The sequence below is a fragment of the Chinchilla lanigera genome, unplaced genomic scaffold (assembly GCF_000276665.1).
Source record: "Chinchilla lanigera isolate Chin_1 unplaced genomic scaffold, ChiLan1.0 scaffold00006, whole genome shotgun sequence".
In the NCBI taxonomy this organism is placed as follows: domain Eukaryota; kingdom Metazoa; phylum Chordata; class Mammalia; order Rodentia; family Chinchillidae; genus Chinchilla; species Chinchilla lanigera.
The window spans coordinates 10324169-10343858 of NW_004955407.1; positions in this window are offsets into that span (position 1 = coordinate 10324169).

Sequence of the window (19690 nt, forward strand, 5' to 3'; positions counted from 1 at the left end):
TACAAAAGTGAGAGGAACTGAATATTTTAAAAACATACATGGCATTTATAATTTAATTTGAAAATTCTGTTGTGTAATTTGTAATATGTATTTTTGATGGAGATCCTATAATTACAATGAACTAAACTGGAGTAAAATTAAGATTGACTAATATATCATAGATGTAAATTCCTTAAAACAATTAGATGAAATGTAAGTAGTGAAATTTTAATTTCCTATGCCTTAATTTTAAAAATATATTTGAAAGAAAACCCTTCTGATTATAAAAAGATAGTGCCTGTGAAAATATCAATCTGAAATAATTATAAATTTTATATGAATAGAATTATACTTGAAAATAGCCTCCATTTGTACAATGCCTTACAACTTGTAGGTAAAAGTATTTCCTCACTTAAACGTATATGGTTTACAGAGAAAAAACCTGAACAAAAGGCTGCAAAGGATTTAAATTAATTAATAATACAATTCTTTAAAACGTTTTCAGAAAAATGTCAGTAATTCAGGGTTAGAAACAGAAATAGAGTAATATATATGAGGATCATGTGTAACAAGAGTATTTTCTATTTGTTGAGCTTTAATATTCAAATAATCTGAAAAATATTTTATAAATTGCCCTTAATAAATATATGTATTATTTTTATTTTTAGAAACACTTTCATATATGAAAAGAACTTTTAAATACTATTTGAAGGGTTAAATGATATTATAAAGCCAGTTCATCTAATAATTATTTTAAAATATGGATTTATTTTAAAATTTTTATTAGCTTTCATGTCAAAATTCTAGTGGTTTGAATGAACTAGCTAGCATAGATTTTTGTACTGTGGGACATGTTGATTTCTTCTCCCCTCCAGTCAAGGATTACCTTCTTTTCCTCTTTTACTGATCTCAGAATTGTTCTCCATGAATCTCTTTTTCCTCATCATGGACTCTGACACATTAAATACTATACATTCAGATCACCTAGTATTAATGTGGCACAAGTCTCAAATTCAGAAAATGGTAAAGATGCTAACTTTAGGCAACTTCTGCTCTGTACCTACCAGAGAGTACATTACATTTTGGCTTAAAAAGAGGGAGGAGAAATCAAGAGAACAGAATAAGCCATCACCATTCACAGTATGCTGCTTCTCTCTGGCCATAAAATAATTATTCATTTCCTTTGTAATCTGTATTTGTCCATTCTTTTCTCTTTCCCTTTATTTCAGCAATCCTTCCCTTCCGCTGCCTCTAAGTGCTTAGGGGCTGCCCAGGGAGGAATTGTAATTCAATTATTAGTGGTATTTCTGAACTTTTTCTTCAGTAAATCTTATTTATGTGATATTCCATTTAAAATAGAAGCTGGGTAATGTATGTTATAAACACAAGCTTATAATGGTCTAAGTATAACTGCAGAGCAGATACAAATAAGTGCAAATGTTGGCTGGAAGGCATACAGGAAACTGGCTGACTTATGGTAGAGTGACCAGACAGCCTTTGTTAGAATGCAGACATACTCAGACTGATTGGCAGTCAATCCTTGTAGAGGAATCATATCCTGTCTTCATAAAACCATTACAAAATTCACCAGCAGCATTCTATTGTACTCTAATGAAGCAAATTTTTGATTTGTAATATTTGTATACATGTCTTTCTTTTCCACTAGAACTGTTCAAGGATTAGGATCTTATTGGTCTCTGTACCCCAGGGTGGAGGCACAAAATAGGCACACAGTGAGTAGCAAGTGAATGAAGGAATCCTGAATGGAATCATGTGCATGAAATCTCATATCACAAATACTGCAGATGTTTGAAGACGGTAATGAATTATTTGCATCATTGTTACATGGTCTGTTGTGAGTCACCTGCCATGGGAAAGCCCTCTTTGTCTCGTTAGCATCATCTCAGTACTGTTAAACAGTGTTCATCAACTTGTGCTTATTTTCAGAATGACCAAAACCATATTCAAGATTCAAACATTTCTTTAGTATTTTTCTACACATTCAATAATTCAGTAGCCTTGTCTTGGGGAGCTTAATTTGTCTAAGTTCACACAATTTGCTATGGTGAGGCCAATAAATTAGCCAAACCTCCCTAACTTTGTGTACTCTGTGATGGCAGGAGTTAACAGACTTTGGTAAAAGGAATACAAATAGGAGGAGAAGTAAAATGTATTGGAAGAAAAATAGTTTAAAAATGCATAGAGATATTACCTCTATGCAATAAGTTTAAGTGCAGCTTTTAAGAACAAAACTTTTAATAATTGCTTTATAACAAATGACTTCTTACAATTTGTAGCCTGTCCAAAAAGTAGACTTTAAGCATTGGAGATTTGCATGAAGGAAGTTGTTGGCAGTGTGTTTTTAAGACATTGCATATGAATATTTGGGCCAATCAGATTGGGAAGAGGGAGTGACACAGCTACACAAAGACTCATCCATTTCGGGTGCTCTGAATCTTGCAAGCCCCTTCAGACTTGTTCATAACTCCAGCAAGGAGACTAGGCTTTGCACACACATCAATCAACCACCGAACTCAACTGAGGCAATAGTTGGCAAAGGATAATTCTGAGGTCTTCAGCAGCCAAGTTGCTTGGCAGCTGGGGAAAACAAAACTCAGTCTTGGGAATCTGAGCAGTGCTCTGTACTATTTCCTATTATCCATGCCTGGTACCCGTTAGATTAACCTATTTCACATCATACATTTTCCCTGTATGAAAGGAGCTACTGCAGGATTTAAGTTTGTTTCTTTTTCTGGCAAAATTTTGATTGAAAGGTTAGTAGAACAAACTATAACTCCCTAACTGATAGCACATCTGTCCTCTATTACCCATTTTAGGTTCATTTCTGCTGATAAGAGTGGCTACTTGGTGACTTAGTCCTTCATCTCTCAGTCCTTATGGGAAAGAGAACCTGGTCGTATGTCCAATGTAGTTAATCATTTAGTCTAAAAATTCTACAGTGGAGTACCAAGAGGGTCTACAATCTCACCTGAATGTGTACCACATCGTTCCCTGCTCCATGCATTGTACAGAACCACCTCTACCTCCTGATTATGCATAACAATTTTCCTACCAGGATAGCAACTTTCAGTGCTTGCTGGTCACTTAAAAAAACAGCACCAAAACAAGCAGGTAGTACTTCCTAGCCAAAGCATTCTTCCTTTAGGAGCCAGGACTTCTAGAACCATGCCCAAATGTTGTTGGGATAAAACACACAAGTCCCCCAAGTGTATTACTGGAAATAATGTTATATAGGGTCATTTATTCCACCCCTTGCTTCTCAGATGCATGCATTTTTTATTTTATAATGTATTAGCCACTTTCTTGTCTCTGACATTTTCATGCTAAAGGAGGAGAGCTTTAGTTTGGTTTTGGAGGGTTAGATCTATGATTGGCTCCAAGGCAGACCAGCCATGGCATTAAAGATTCTGGTAGAAGAAAGTGGTTCACTCTATCATAACCAGGAAGTAGACAGTGAGAAAGGAGGAGCTAGGGACAAGAATACACCCTTCTGGTCCATACCCACAATGGCCCACCTCCTTCCGTTAGGCCCACCTCCTTGGGTCGCGTTCGGCTATGAACTCATCAGTGGGTTAATATAGTGCTCCCATTATCCAAACACCTTCCAAAAACTACACCTTTAGAGAAAAAGAAAAGAGAAAGAGACTTTGGTAAGACATTTTAAGTCTGAACCATTTAACAAATAAGCAGCATATAATGGTGGTTGATATATAAACTGCATTTTGGAGGACAGAGCATCAATATCAGAGGACTTCATTTTTAAGCTGGTGTTTTAGATAGACTTTTGAGTGTCTCCATTGCCTTCCCAAGCTGTAGAAATTTGGATGGTATGGGATATGCTGAAAGCAATGATGACCAAGTGGCCATACAGCCACATTCTGTGTCCTGCAAACTGAGTCCCTTGATCCAAAATAACACTGAGGAGAGTTCTGTGTTGGTGAAACAAATAGTCCATAAGGAGATGGAGAGTGGAGTTTGGATTAGACTTTACAGGAAAGGCATACCCAGATACCTGGAGTATATGTCAATATGTCAAAGTGAATTTGAGTAGTAAGGATCTGCTGGAATCACTTTGCCACATAATAGCTAGCAACTTGTTGCCCACCATAATAGAAGGTGCTTTTGTTAAGAGATCTGCATTCTGCTCTGCCGCTATCAGGTTCTATATTTGGCCCTGCACTAGCCAGATCAATTGCTGGAAGCGAACCTTTGCTGTTAAACACATTCAGTATTACCAGTCCTGCCACTACGTTATGTGTGTTCCCATTTTGCTACCTGGGTAACTTATGACAGAAGCGGGATGATGTCAACTGGCCTAGATGTCCCATAGACTTGCTTGCTTATTGTGTCTTGTATGGTGTATGATTTATGGCACATGAGTTCCTTCATTACACATTTTTTGCATTCTGTGGCTACTCCTACAGAGCCAGACGCATACATCATCACCAGGACTATTTCACCCAATCCTAAAATCATTCACTTGCTGAGCCACTGACCAATCCCTGCATTCATCCATGGACCCACATAGATTTTAACCCCAGGCTGTTTGCTTCCACATAATTTCATAATGATTAGGGGACTCTTTCCACACCCCTACCTTTCAGGCCTGTCTTTCTATCACAACAGTACATTCATTTTGGATGGTATATAAAACCAACCCACTGATGACTTAAGCTTAGAATTTCCCTTCCTCCAAGAACTTTATATATTGAATCCTCCACAAGCAGCAGGTGATGCTAAGTGAGATGTGCCAGTGCAACAGTGTAGTTGACATCGCATCTGAGCCCCCCACTGCTGTCGCTTACTTGTGCCCTCTGGCCCTGTTTGTGCCTGATGCTGGCAAGATTAACTGCCACTGAGCCTGATCAATCTATGAGGAGATGAGTTTGGCAGAAACCAGCTCATCATGGTTACTTGATGCCCATTTCAGTGTCTGTCACTATCAAGACCTCTAGCACATCATGGCAGTTTCCCTAATAGAGCATAATTGCTTGCTACAGATGACCTGTACTTGCTCCAGAACACTAAAGATGCTACATTATAATTCTGCATTTGAGTCATGCTGTAACTCTCCAAGGTGATTTTTACTGTTTGGATATACCTCTAATATCATGAAGCCTGCTGCGTTGTTTTTAAGCAAATAGTCCATGTATCAGGGCTATTTGTGCTTCAGCCAGTACCTTCTGAAAAGTCCTTTTCTATTCTGTGTTCAACTCAAAGCTCTTGGCTTTTCATTTTATACTTTTACCATGGTCATGTTTTCCTGTTAGCATGGGAAGTAAAAGCCACAAATGTCCTTCATTGTGGGGATCATCTGGCATATACCATCTGTTAAAGTAGTATAAACTTTTCTGTGTAGCTAGTCCCTGCATCTACACAGAGGTTATTTCCCAACCTCTGGACTACATGTTTATTAATAAGGCACCAAAATACATACTTCTTCTTCATTCTGTACACTTAATGCTGCTGGAATAGTGGGCCAATGTATCATTACGCACTTGTGCAGATCATTCCATTCAGGCTATCTTATGATGCAAGGCAGGAGAATAACACAGCCTGAGGATAAATCTGAATATATATATATATATATATATATATATATATATATACTTTCATTCATCACTTGTGAATGTTTACATTTTCTAGTTCTCTTCTGAGGGATTGAAAATGATATATTATCAGAACAGTGTCTGTTGATATCAATACAAATTCCTGAGGCTATGTTTTACAGAGCCAGATCTTGGCTGATGTAAAACTTTTGTATTAGATACAAAATTAAAGGAGACAAAAAATTCAGCAATCACAATGAACATGTCCATGCAATATTTCTAAATTAAATTAATGCAAAAAATCAGAATATTAAACTGGTTAATAAAGACATTATAATTGATTTTTCCTTTTGCCCTAAACTGCAATGTGGCTTATCATGGTACTGCTTCTGATTCTTTCTTTAAAGTGTTGTTACATTTGTTAAAGTTCCTGCAATTGGGGCATCATTTTGGCACTCTAAAAGTTTCATATTTTAGCATTTCAAATTTTCATACTCTAGGTGTTTGGTAATAGCTGTGCACCTCTGCTATCTGAAACACTTCTAATTTCAAGTATTTTGGATAAGGAATACTTAATCTGCCTGGATGAATTTGTAGTACTTTACTATCATCCTTCAGAATTTTTCTGTTTTATTTTCTTTTTTATTTATTTATTTATTTTTTGGTTCTGGGAATCAAACTCATGGCCTCAGGCTTGCCGGGCAAGTGCTTATGCCACTGAGCTATATCCCTAGGCCCTGAATTTTTCTGTTTTAATGTGGTTCATACTGGAACAGTGAATTAAATGCAGTGGTGTATGATGGGAATGTCCTCTTTGCATCTTCTAGGACGTTAAGCAAATTTCATGCAAAATTTTCCTGGTTTATTCTCTTAGTTTCCAGAACAGTTTCAGAGATTTCTACTGAATATTTTCTTACTTTAATAACTTTTATTTCACGGGTCAGATCTAAATGCAGAATTAAATTCAGACTTTGTACTTAGAGATGAAGAAAATTATTACTGCAGTTGTCCTTATACTCAGGACTCTAACAGTTACCCAAATTCTATGTGCTCCCAGTCTAATTGTGGGGCCATGGTGATATTTCAAGTTTCTCTGTAACAAAGTCATTTGAAACTCTGTGCCCTATTGTATCCTAAATGTCACACTATTTGGATGTACATTTCTTCGAGTAAAGATTGGGAATTGTTATAGCATAGTATACTTGCCATGGCTTTGCCAGTTCTTTCTTTTTGAAGAACTAATCTTTCCTTTAGTCTTTGAATTCTGGAGCTGAAAACTGGCTCATATAAAACTGTGCTAGAGATTGTGATATTTTGAGGGAGGTGCCAGCATCATCAGCTTGCTTATACTCTATCCTTGAATCCCTTTGATGTTCACCTAGTGTATAGTATTCTTGTCAGCCCTCAAGATATTTTCCCTAGGTCTACAGTGCACTTCAAATCAATCAAAAAAAAAATGTACATGCTTCCAAATGAGTCAGTTCTTCTTGGCCCTTGACATCGCTACACTGCTTTCTAACCTGTATTATCTCTGAGTTCTTTATTTCCTAGGATGCTTCAGGTCCCCTGATATCAATGTCACTTAGGTCTTCTTTCCAATTTTATGAAACTTTCTAACATCAGTACTCGTTTTCAGAAGATAGACAACACTGACTTTCACAAGAATGTGAGTGCCTTTAATTCATCACTGTAAAAAGCAAAGTGTCCTCCATCCAAACTCTTAGAAGCTCTTGCTCTTATGCGGTTTATACACTGCTGCAGACTAATTTCTTTAAGTATTTGGGTTCTTTACTCCACCATTTGCCACCCAGTGGAAGTTACCACTTCTTCTCAGCTTCCAAAAGCTCACCTAATGTTGCTTTAGCATTATTCTCTGCCATCTTTGCCAGTAGGTATTACCTGGACCTTAGAAGGGTGCTTGTAATTGATCCAGCTCAGCACCCATTCCTGTGCACACATGGTTCTTGCCAGTACTGGTTAACTTAGTCTCATGGAACCTTCATTACATAGCCCCTTTTATCCTTTAGGAAGCCTAACACGTATCCAGCTGGATTGTACTACGTCTTTCTTTGAGGTTGCAGTCTTTGCCCAGGAACCGAAGCAGAGTCATTCCTGATGGAGAGCCTGGTGTATTATCTTGTGATGCAAAGAGCAGCACGATCCTCAGGCAAAAGAGAAATTGACCTTCAGTATGAAAAAGTGAACCATACACAAAGGCTTAGAAAATACCAAGGAAAATCTATGTTGATGTTTTCCAAGTATATTGACCCAATCCTCCTTATCTCAAGACCTGGAGACTTAAGCTCCTACTTCCTTCCCAAAGAGAATTCTGACCCTGTCACAGCAGATTTGCTGAAGCTGATTTTTCTGTCTTCTCTAGAGCCCTTGAACCCTTACAGTTAAGACCTGTGTCTGAGCCTCAGCTTTTTATATCTGCCTATAAGAAATGAGATATCTCTGTAGTCTACCAAGGAGGCTCACTGGATTTCACATTTCATTTTAAAGTGGTTATTAATCATAAACTCCTCTCTTTGCCTTTTCTGTAAATTGATGGTGTTCAGTGGCAGTCATTCAACTCCATTGTCCTATATTTGCTGCTATTTTTAGGAGCATCTCAAACATATCAGTTATCTTGCTAATCAGAAACTTCCTTTCTATTGGCATGTTATTCAGTTCACCATTTGCGGACTACAGTACATAAGAGAATACCATATTTCATCAACCATAATGGGGTACACATTGCCAGAAGCCTGGCAAGTGATCAAGCTCTAAAATATCTTTCAGAATCTGTTTCCTTAGACCCCCAACTTCCTGTACCTATGTTCTTTTGATAGCTTTTATTTCTTACAAGCAGAACCTGAAACAAAGATTTGAGTGTGAAAGTTTAATTTTCTTGATATTAATACTTGTGAAGGAATAAGACAGTTAGGGATAATAAAGGCAAAAATACAACTGTAGTGTTGTTGTGGGAAGGGCTCATTCAATTCCCTGAAGATCGCTGAAACTGCAGTGGGTCATAGTTGTCTCCAAATGACACAAGAGACCAAACATTTGATTTCAAACATGAATCAGTCAGCATTCAAGCCCCCCAAAGAAGACAGCATAAAGTTCAGTGAGGTAGATGTTTTGGCAATGGAATTAGTTACAGTTCCTGACAACTGTTCTTTTCTTTCTTTGAATGTAATGAAGGTCAATACTAATAAGGTAAATATAAAAGTCAATATTCTTATTTCAATGAAAAAATTAAACTTTCATAGTGAAATAATTGGAGGATAACAATAGTTAACATAATTTGTATCATGACCTTTAAAACTGGCTAGAATATTACTCAGGGTACAATTCAAAAATGAAAAAAAGCTTGTAAAGAAAAACAAAAGGCTGAAACTTCCTTTTCAATGAGCAAAGAGAAACTAGTAGTATAAATAACAACTCTTAGACATTTAGGGAAATGTTTCTTTCAGAGGAGTTTGGGTAATACACTATAAAATCCACTATGAATACCTTGGTAGAAAGTTGTTTTTTGAGGGTTGTTTTGGCTTTTTTTTTTGTTTTTTTGGGTTTTTTTTTTTTTTGAGACAGGGTCTTGCTATGCAGTTCAGGCTGGCCCTGAGCTCACTTTGTAGCCCAGGCTGGTCTCAAACTCACAATGATCCTCCTGCCTCAGCCTGCCAAATGCTGGGATTACAGAAGTTTTTATTAAAGTGGCAATCTCAACATTTATTATATATTTGTACATCGGTCTCTAGGTGCTGAATTTGTTTCAAGAATGATACCTTGAAGTACTTCTTAAAAGCCTATAAAATTTAACTAAAAGGAAACCACTTTTATTTAAACTACACTTCCTCTAATTTATAGAAAAAATTCAGCCTTATAATATCAACATCTTTTAATTGTCTTTTTTATTTTCTGGAAGAACCAAAAATCACAGCTGTACCTAAGAAGTCAGTATTTCTGTGGAAAATGGGTGTGAAATTCTGTTTTGCTGATCAGTATTTTTTTAACCCATATTTCCAAACATATGAACACCTTAGTTGAAAAGTCCCATACTTTATTAAGATTTTAAAGTGCATTTGCACAAAGCATAATAAAGTTTAAAGTAGGATAATAGATTGATTTCCCCTACTAACACCTGCTTTTCTGATGAAAAGCATTTTTAGGATTAACCACTGTTGCTTTAGGGATTTTTAGAAGACTCTAAGGGATGAGAAAAGCTAACGTAAAAGGTGAGAAAAAAGAAAGTACAGCTTTCTCATTCAAAAACTTAGGCTTTCTGAATTCCAAGTTAACACTATGAGGATATTCATGTTTAAAATTTATGTCCCCTGATACATAGTACATCTTTCCCACTAAAATACTAAAATCATGTTCACATGACCTCTTAATTTCATATGACCAAATTAATTATATCCAATATGTCCTTTGGATTTTCTTTCTTCTTAAGAAGCCAGAGTCCGTGGTTGTAAAAAATAGTAAGTCTTTGTTGGCAGTTGAACTTGAAATTGCCAAAGACTCATGAACAAAGATCGATCGGTTTCTAACCATCACACTTTAAATGGGAAGGATCAAACACTTCATAAAGGAGCCGACAACAATAGAGACAGTTTAATCCTCTCCATTTTTTATCCATTTTACCTACTTTTATTTTCATCCAAATTTCATCCTTTTCCTCTACTATTAAAATAGAAAGATACCAAGCGATGTGTGACTACACACACTGTAATTCCAGCACTCCAGAAGACAGAGGCAATTGCAAGTTCAACCCCAGCTTTAGCACCATGCAAGACTTCATCTCAAAATAAAATTGTTTTTGCTCTTTTTGTGTTATTTTGATTTTGTCTTCATTATTTTTCTTTAGTTTTTTAAATTTTTAAAATAAAAAAATAAATAAAATATTTAAAAGCCTTTGGATATAGCTCAGTGCAAAGGCCCCTGATTCATTTCTTAGAACCAAATAAGTAAATAAATGCAAAATGACAAGAAGGCAGACTCCATCTTGTGTTATATGTTCTCCAACATAATATTTGGTGTAAAATGTTCTCAAACCAGGAATGAATGAAGAAATTGAAATTCAATGTTATAACAAAAAATCAGTCAATTTTAGACTTCTTTCAGTCATGTATGTGTGTGTATGTGTTTGTGTGTGCATGTCCTACTGAGAGAAAGGAAGATAAGTCAAGATACTTCCTCACTTGTATCACAGTGACAAGATTACTGTGAACTTAGTACCATCTGGGAAGATACCCTATAGGCTTCCTTCCTTGCTGAGTCCATGTAGGCTATAAGCCTACTGGTTGCTGCCAGCTACATTTGGAGTGGGACTTCCCTCCTCAGTTTATGGCCTGCACATTTGGCATCTGTAGATATGTTCAAAACTTTACTAATCTGCTAAGTGGTTCTAACAAATCAAAATATCACAATAACAATCACACAAAGCTTCATTAACAAAACACATTAGGTATGTTAGACTTTGTTTAATTCCAACTGGATGGCAACTCACAAGTTCCCAAGGTCATGCATATGCTCAGAGCACAACTACAACTTGGAACAGAGAGCTCCCTGCATCCAAGAGGAGATTACATGAAGAAGATCCAGACCTCAAGGTAAGGCAGTGCTAAATAACATCTCCAATAAAGAAGAAAGGAGGGAGACTGCTCTGGAACAACAGACTAAATAAGAGTATTGAAACTAAAATAAGAATATTCAGAGCTACTACAATAAATAGCATGTTGTTAAACCAGTCTCCTGATTCAATGGGTAGAATTCACCATTATCTGTGATATGAATACTTACACTGTGACCAATTTCAAGCTACCAGTGTTTTAACAGCTTTCGTGCAGCTTTCTAAATATTTAAAATTTGGCTATTGGGAGATAGTACAGGGCAATCTGTCATGCAACTAGTGCAACTTTATTGAAGTAAAAGTAGAGGGGCACAGAGACAGTTATCTTGGCCATATCGGGCTATGGTTCTTCATTGCTTCTTAAATGCATGGAAAACTATATGATAGAGCTTTATGCAGGTTTCACTGATAAATCAGTGCTTTAGTATATTCTATGTGACACCTCTCCTAAACTCTCTTATATGATGTAGCTTTTATTCAATTTTAGCTTCATCATGATCTTTATAAATTCTTGTATTAAAGAACTTTCATAATTGAAGGAATCATACACAATATATTTGGACTTAGTAGACCTTTAATAATAATTGCTATCTAACCTCATACTAAAATTAAAAGATAAAAAGCAGGAGTGACTTTTTATAAGATTGATTTTAAAGAATTATTTTTTTTCTCTTTAAAAAGAAAAGATCGATTTTAAAATCTTAGTATAACATGCATTAAATTTTCAAATAGCATTTTCTATTTGTGAAATACTCCTTTGAAATTAGATTGTATTTTTATGTTTTTGTTTTGTTTTGTTTTTCTTCCGGTACCAGGAATCGAACTCATGACCTTGCACTTGCCAGGCAGGTGCTTTGCCACTGAGCTAAATCCCCAGCCCTTATGTTTTATTATTGATGTCTATATTCACCACTGAGAAAAGAGAAAAAATTCATATTTCAGTTGATGAATGTTTAGAAATGTACTAATACACCTAAACTTATATGAAGACAATAAAATAACATGGTCAAAGTAGCTTTGACTCTATTAAAATATACACTTGTCAGTCCCCATAATCCTAAAAGAATGAAACTATAAATAACATGCATGTGCTTTAACACTAAAAGACTAGAAATAGCAACAAAATTTCCCTTCAAAAACATCAGGGCTACAAATTCTAAATCAGAACATCAAATTCTTCACTCCTAGAAAGTACAAGGAAATAGATCTATCACCATCAGTCATTTTGATCAAGCAGTTGATATCGTTGATTTAAGGTTTATGTGAAGGGATGCATGTTAATTAGTTTTATTTAATGAGACCAAATTGTATTTATAAATCATACCATTGCTTTATATTCCATGAACACATATATTTTCAAATTATCAGCCTACAGACTTTTAAAAGTATTAAAAGCACAGTGTCAGTTGCTTTTTAAAGTGTGTTTAACAAATTACTCTGTCTGAGACAGTTTCTCAGGCACTCTGGAGAGCACAAAGGTGGTCCCTGCTCTTTAGGATCCACACTTAGTGAGAGGAAGGCATGTACAAATGACACAACAAAACACAGCTTTGATAATTGTTTTCATAGAAGCAGAAAGCCCTGTAGCTGCTGTGGGAATGGATGATGGAGAGATTCATTCTAATTGTGAGATCTTATGAAACCCGTCGGGATAATGAACATGTAGCACGTCTGGGATTTCAACTGTCAGAGGCTGGTGCAACAAGCTTCCAAATTTAGAAGCAGCAGTGGGGGGAAAATGTTTCAGAGGAGAGTTTTTCCAGGGTGTGTTGGAGATAAAATGAATAATAAATAATAAAGTATGATTGGACTACAGATTGTATGAGGCAAGGTAGATGATTGTACAAGATGAGTTTAAAATATTATCACAGGGCCCAATAATTGACAGTAGTAAATCTCATGATCAAAAGATTAGGATTCTTCTATAGGGGATGAGAGGCCTCTTCAAATTATTTGATCTCATGTGTGATTATGATTCTGGAAGAAAATTTTTAAAAAAGTTTCTGAACTAAAATGATTGCTTGAAATTTAAGAACACTATTTGTAGGAGACAAAAAAAGTAAATTAAATGGTTTGATTTTTTAGTAGACTTTTGCAAAGCACGTAGCTGACAATCAAAGCGCTGTGTGAATCTGGAGCTCAAAGGATGGCACTGCGGCCCGGTCTCTCTCTGCATCTCTCTACTCTTCAGTGATCTCCTTACTGCTGACCTCCGCGTGCTTACCGGATACGAGCGTAGGTGAGGTGTAGAGGAGTGTTACAGATTTGATTGATAAAACTTGAGCTATCCATTGTTGCTTTTCAAGAAATTGACAAATTTATTACAAAATTCATGCCGAAAGCAGAAAGAACTGAAATAAAATTTGTTAAAAAGAAGACTAGGATAATCTTATAATGTTATAACCAGGTTAGAGTAATCAAGACAGTTCATAGATCTAGAGATCAGTGACACAGAAACAAAACAGATACAGAGTCTTACTCAATGACCCAGTTGTCACAATAATTCAGTTAAAGAAAGCATAGTAGTGTTTTGAACCAGTGGAGCTGGAACATGCAAATATCTGTGAGTAGATTTGAACCTCCCATTTTACCTAATACTAACCACAGAACTTTACGCTTTGAGACACAGATGATTCAGCCTAGTATAAATTCTCAAAAAGTAAAATATCTGAAAAAATACACAAAAAGTCTTCATGCCATTGAGTTATGCAAAAAATATTTTTAAAGGGGACACACAGAACATAAATCATAAAAAGAAAAGAAATGACAAATTGTGCTTCATTGAAATAGAATAAAAACCTTGCTTTTAGACTTAGCATACACATAAGAAAACAAAACTCAAACTCCAGGCTTGGAGAAAAAGGTTTGCAAGGCATAGCTGCAAAGACCTATGTATCAAGAACATAACAAGGACTCCTACTACTCAACAATAACAAGGCAACTCAATTTCTAAGTGGCAAAAGATTTGAAAAGATGCTTCAATGAAGTAGATGCCTAAACGGCCAATAAACACATGAAAAAGGTGGTTGGTGTTACCAGCTACCAAGAGAATACAATGTAAATTCATAATAAGACATCACTACATACATACAACAATGGATAAATTAAAATGACTAATGTCATTAAGTGCTAGAGATGATGTGGTATAACTGGAACTCCTATGCACCACAAGTGAAATCAAGTTGGTGCAACCATCTGGAAATCAGTTTATCAATGTCTTATAACTTAAGTATATACTCTTCATTAGTTACCCAAGAGAAAAAAGAGCCTTTATTCTCCCAAACACTTAAAAAAAATGTTTATAGCAGAATTAATCATAAGATGGAAGTTGGGAAACACTCAATGGATAATTAACTAATGAATAAACAAATTACAATATGTCCATGCCATGGTGTATATATAAATGTAACAAACTACTTATATATACAACAGTACAAAAAATCTAAAATGAATCATGCTAGGAAGAAAAAGCCAAACACAAAAGTCTACCATGCTATAATACTTTCTTTGTTTTCCTCTACTAAAGGCAAAATTAACAGAGAGGAGGCAGATTGTTATTATTGGATCCTAAAGGTCAGGGAAGCCTGTTGATTGAAAAGGCATAAATGAATGCGTACAGATGAAGAGATGCTCTATGTCTTAAATTTAATATGAGGGAATTCTCTTGCATTTAGATTTTAGCTCGATATATGTGAGGCAAAATTATTCCTGAACCTTTTCATTCCCTTTCTCTTCTCATTCTCCAAAAGTTCTGTCTTAGAAACTCCAATTTTACACTAGAATCAAATTGATGATTCAATATCAACAAGTAATTTTTGAACTATGTGTGTGTGTGTGTGTGTGTGTGTGTGTGTGTGATAATTATGTACCTTTTTCTAGTAAGAAAGCATAAAAGTAGTTGTACTTACATGGCAATAAGCACACTTGGCATCCAGATATTTGTTGTTAAATGCAGAATCAAAATTCTGTACTGAAGTGAACCAGTGTTGTTTCAGAAAAATGGCTAATTTCAGAGCACAGTTAGAAAGTAGAAATTCTCAAAGAATATTACAATCTTGTAAAAGGAAAATGAGTCATTTTGTTTCCACAGCCTAAAACAGAATTAATATTTTGGAATAAATGATAATTCTGGATAATAAAAGAATAAATAAGAATTCAGCTTAATTTCCTACATATAATCATAAAGACATGAACAATTTAATGAGTTGAGAGCTTGATGATGAATACATGTGTATGGTCACAGTATACCGCCATACAGAATGGTCTTTATCCAAAAGGAAAGATTTAAAGCAAGGATGCTTATCAGTCACCAGTTTAATCAACTGAATGAAGTTTAGAAGAAATATAAAATAGTCTGCATTCTGATAGGATGCAAAACAAAGACCAAAAAACAGTATGAATATATAACAGACAAAGCCAATCTCAATGTATGATTTAAGATTTATTATTTCCTGCAAGAAATGATACTAAGGAAAATTTTCAAAACTTGAATGAAAATTAGAGATTATATGATGTGTTAAGCAGAATTGTAGCCCTCAAAACATGCAGACAGTCTCACCCCCAGAACCTGTGAATATTACTTTACATAGAAAAAACTTTGCATATATTATTCAAGTAATGCTATTGAGAAGGACTGATTACCCTGAACTAACTAAGCTGTCATAACACCATAAATTCATATGTTATTATGAATATTCTTATAACTAAAAGAAGGAGAATCAGAATCAGAGAGGTTTAAAGACACTAAACTACTGGTTTGGAAGATGGAGTTATGATATCAGGAAATAAGATATGTGGGAAGACTTTAGAAACTGGAAAAATCAAGAGAATAAATTCTTCCATAGAACACCCAGAAAGAATGCAACTTTATCAACATCTTGATTTAATGAAAACTATTTGAATTTCTGATTTCCAGGACTACAACATGAAAATGTATGTGATTTGTACAACGTTAGAAAATTGTTAAAATAGCATTAATACATCAGTGTTAATCTCTTGATTTTGATAGTTGTACTGTTGCTATAGAGCAGAATTTTGTTTTTAATTATTATGTACTATGAATTTAGAAACTGATAGAAAACTAAGTCATTAACTTACTTTCAAATGTTGCAGAGGAAAAACATTTGAATTATATTTTCAACTTTTCATTAATTTCAATATAAATTCTGCTTAGCCTAAATTGTCACCTATCCCCAACTAAATTAGTTATTGTGGTCAAAGGGGTAGAATTCCAGGTCTAAGATTAAGATCCATGAACAGAGAAGTATTGTCATAATTGTACAGAAAGTACCTCATTTCTGAAAGTAACTTTCAAAAATATTTCCAAGAGACAGAAGAATGGAGTGTGTGAATACAAGCAACAAAACTTCACTGCAGGAAGTCAAAAACAAAAATTGCTAGAATGGCATTTCAGAAGGAGACTCAACTGAAAAAGAAAGGAGGGGTTATGCAAAATTGTGGGGTTTCAAATCTGGATAATTTATTTTTGTGCCATTAATTGAAAGATAGACTTTACAAGAAAGAGGAAGTAAATATAAGTAGATGAAAATCTATAGTTTTACATATTGAGTTTGTGATGCTAGGGATCCTCTTGGAAGTACCCATAAGTTGTTTAGATATGAGGTATGATTTAAAAAGACAGCAAATATTTAAATTTTTAAAATGTATCTCAATAAAAGATATTTTCCCATTAATTCCTCTCAAGATACTTTCCTGTGCTTCAAACACACTTATCCTATGATTCTTGCCACTCTTTGAAGCTGTTCTAGAAGTCCTCTTTGGTGTCTTCCATTGTGTTTTCATGACTGCTTCAAAGTCCTCAATTGATCAAAGATGTTTACTTTTTGTGACCATTTTCATTTTGGAGAAAAGTCATCACAGGATACTAGGTCCACTAGATAAGCACACACTTTAATGTATTCATGAGCCTGTCTCATGAGCACTAGGCCAGAACATTTGCCATATTTTTTATCACAGATAATAAACACATGAAAGAGTACTTCTAGAACTGTCTTTGAAAGGACAAGTACAATGAGATTCTGTTAAAACTGAGGTGGAGTATTTTGAGAAGATTAATATGAATATGTTTTTTATTATAATATTTTAAATTTAAGCATTCACTGTATATTTTGATGCAAACTTGTCTTATTCCAGATAAGAGGAGGATGAATGTATTTTTCAACTTACCCATTGCTGGGAAAACACCCACAGTTTACAGAAGAAAACGGTTTATTTGACTTACAGTTTCAGAGGTTTCAGTCCATGGTCAGCTGGCTCCAAGACATAGATGTCATGGCAGAAGGGTGTGGCACAGCAAAACTGCTCATTCCATGGCACATGGGAAGAGTACAAGGGATATCTTGGTTATTTTCCTCATTACTAGAACAAGATAACCTACACCCACAAGTTAAAGGAGAAAAGAATTATTTCAGTTCATAGTTTGTAAGGCTTTAGTTCATAGTCAGCTGACTACAAGGCAGGGTGGCAGGCAGAGATGGATCACAGAGAAGAAACAGTTCATGGCATGCTAAGCAGGAGACAGTGAAGCATCAGCAGCAAGCAACCAGTCTGCCTGTCTTTGCAACTCCAAACAACGTACTAATATAGTACCACCCACCCTTAATCCCAGTATCACATGCACTAGATAAGCCAGCTCCAAAAAGTGCAGCCTGTGAGCACATGAGATTTTGGGGGACACCGAAATACAAATCATAATAGGGAAAGACCATTGGTGAGGAATGTAACTTTGAATTCATGCTCCCACTCACAGCTAGGCTCTACCTCCTAAGAGAGTATGCAGCCATAGCCATCAGTAAACCAATCCACTGATGGGTAGAGCACCCCAATGATTAAGTCACCATTTCCTCACTATCAGGTGGAAAGTACATCTTACTATCACAATGAGAAACAGCAGAAATGCAGATTTTTAAAAATTTTTTTTATTTTAAAAATTAAAAAATCTAACAAAGCAACAATGAAGATAAAATCAAAACAACACAAAAAACACAAAAATAATATGTGACTTCAAAACAAAATGATAGGAATTAACAATGGCTGCTACATTACACAGTGTTATCTTCGACAAAGTTGCTCAGCCCACCAGATGTAACAATGTAAGATTGATCAAACAGTCAAAGATGGTAACAAGTAATAAAAAAAAAAAATTGGAAATGATGCAGAGCTTCACCATGGAAGATGGTAGGAGTTCAACAATGGTTCTTATACTGCATATTTTTGTTTTCAGATCAGTCATTCTGATTACCAGATTCAAGCGTGCAAAACTGCTCAAGAAAAAAGAAAATTTTAAGCACTGGATGTTCCTTTCAATAAACCACAGACATGCAGATTTTGTCATTAGTTTGTAAACAGCGGGTGAAATCCAGGAACAGATGATGTATTAGTCAGCTTTCCCATTCCTGGGACACAATACCAGACATACACAACAATCCTCAAGGAGAGATTTAATTTGACTCATAGTTTGAGGTGATTCAGTCCATGGTCAACTGGCCCCAATGAAGAAACATGGCTCATGGTAGAAGGGCATGGAGGGGCAAGAATGATTAGTTCTTGGTAATGAGAAGGCAGAGTGGAAGAAGAAGCGTGCTGGAGAAGAAGGACTAAGGAGTCACATATAGACCGAAAGTCAGCCTGGATGACCTACCCAGGCACAACCAGAAATGTGCTCAGCTAATCTCTTGGAGAAGTTCCAAGCCAATCAAATAGACACAGTTAAGATAAACCACCACAGATTAATATAAAGGAAAAGGAGAAGAAAGATAAACAGAATGGAAAATTGAAGAAAATGTTCATGCGGTAGAATAATATAAGAATAATTAATGAATACAAAAGATTTAAACATGAGCATAGGAAATAAACTGTGGCATCACTTGTAGTGTAGCAGAGAGGTTAAACAGGATATAAAATGAAATCTTTGCTTTTTACATTTGAGAAAACACTGAGAGTTTTATAAAGAACATTTTCAGCAGTATGCTTGAGTTTGAAAGAGGATGTGGGTACATACTGAGAGAATAAAGGCACTAGTGTCTGACGAAGCTCAGGCTGGCCAGCAAGAGAATGACAGTTTCTATGGAGAAAGACTCCAGACATCCCAGACATTCCAAATGAGATGGTAGTAAGCCAAGCATCTTTAGCCATTGTATGGGCTCAAAGATATGTGAGTTCAGCCACAACCAGACAAACATGGCTCTCTCCTTGGTGACATCTAAAATTCCATAATGACAGAACTGGAAGGTAAATTGTTGATACGTTAAGATATTAACTTTTAATATGTTAAGATATTAACCCTAACCCTAACTTTTGAGTTCATTTGTTATAGAGCAAGATATAACAAATATTTCTTTAGAAAGTAGGATGTATATATGATATATATATATATATATATATCATATATATCATATGTACATATTCATTCTAGATTTCTAATTGTTCTTGGTGGGGACTTGGTCCTAGGGTCCCATCAGAAGAGAGTAAGTCATTGAAAAATATTAAATTTTAAAATTTT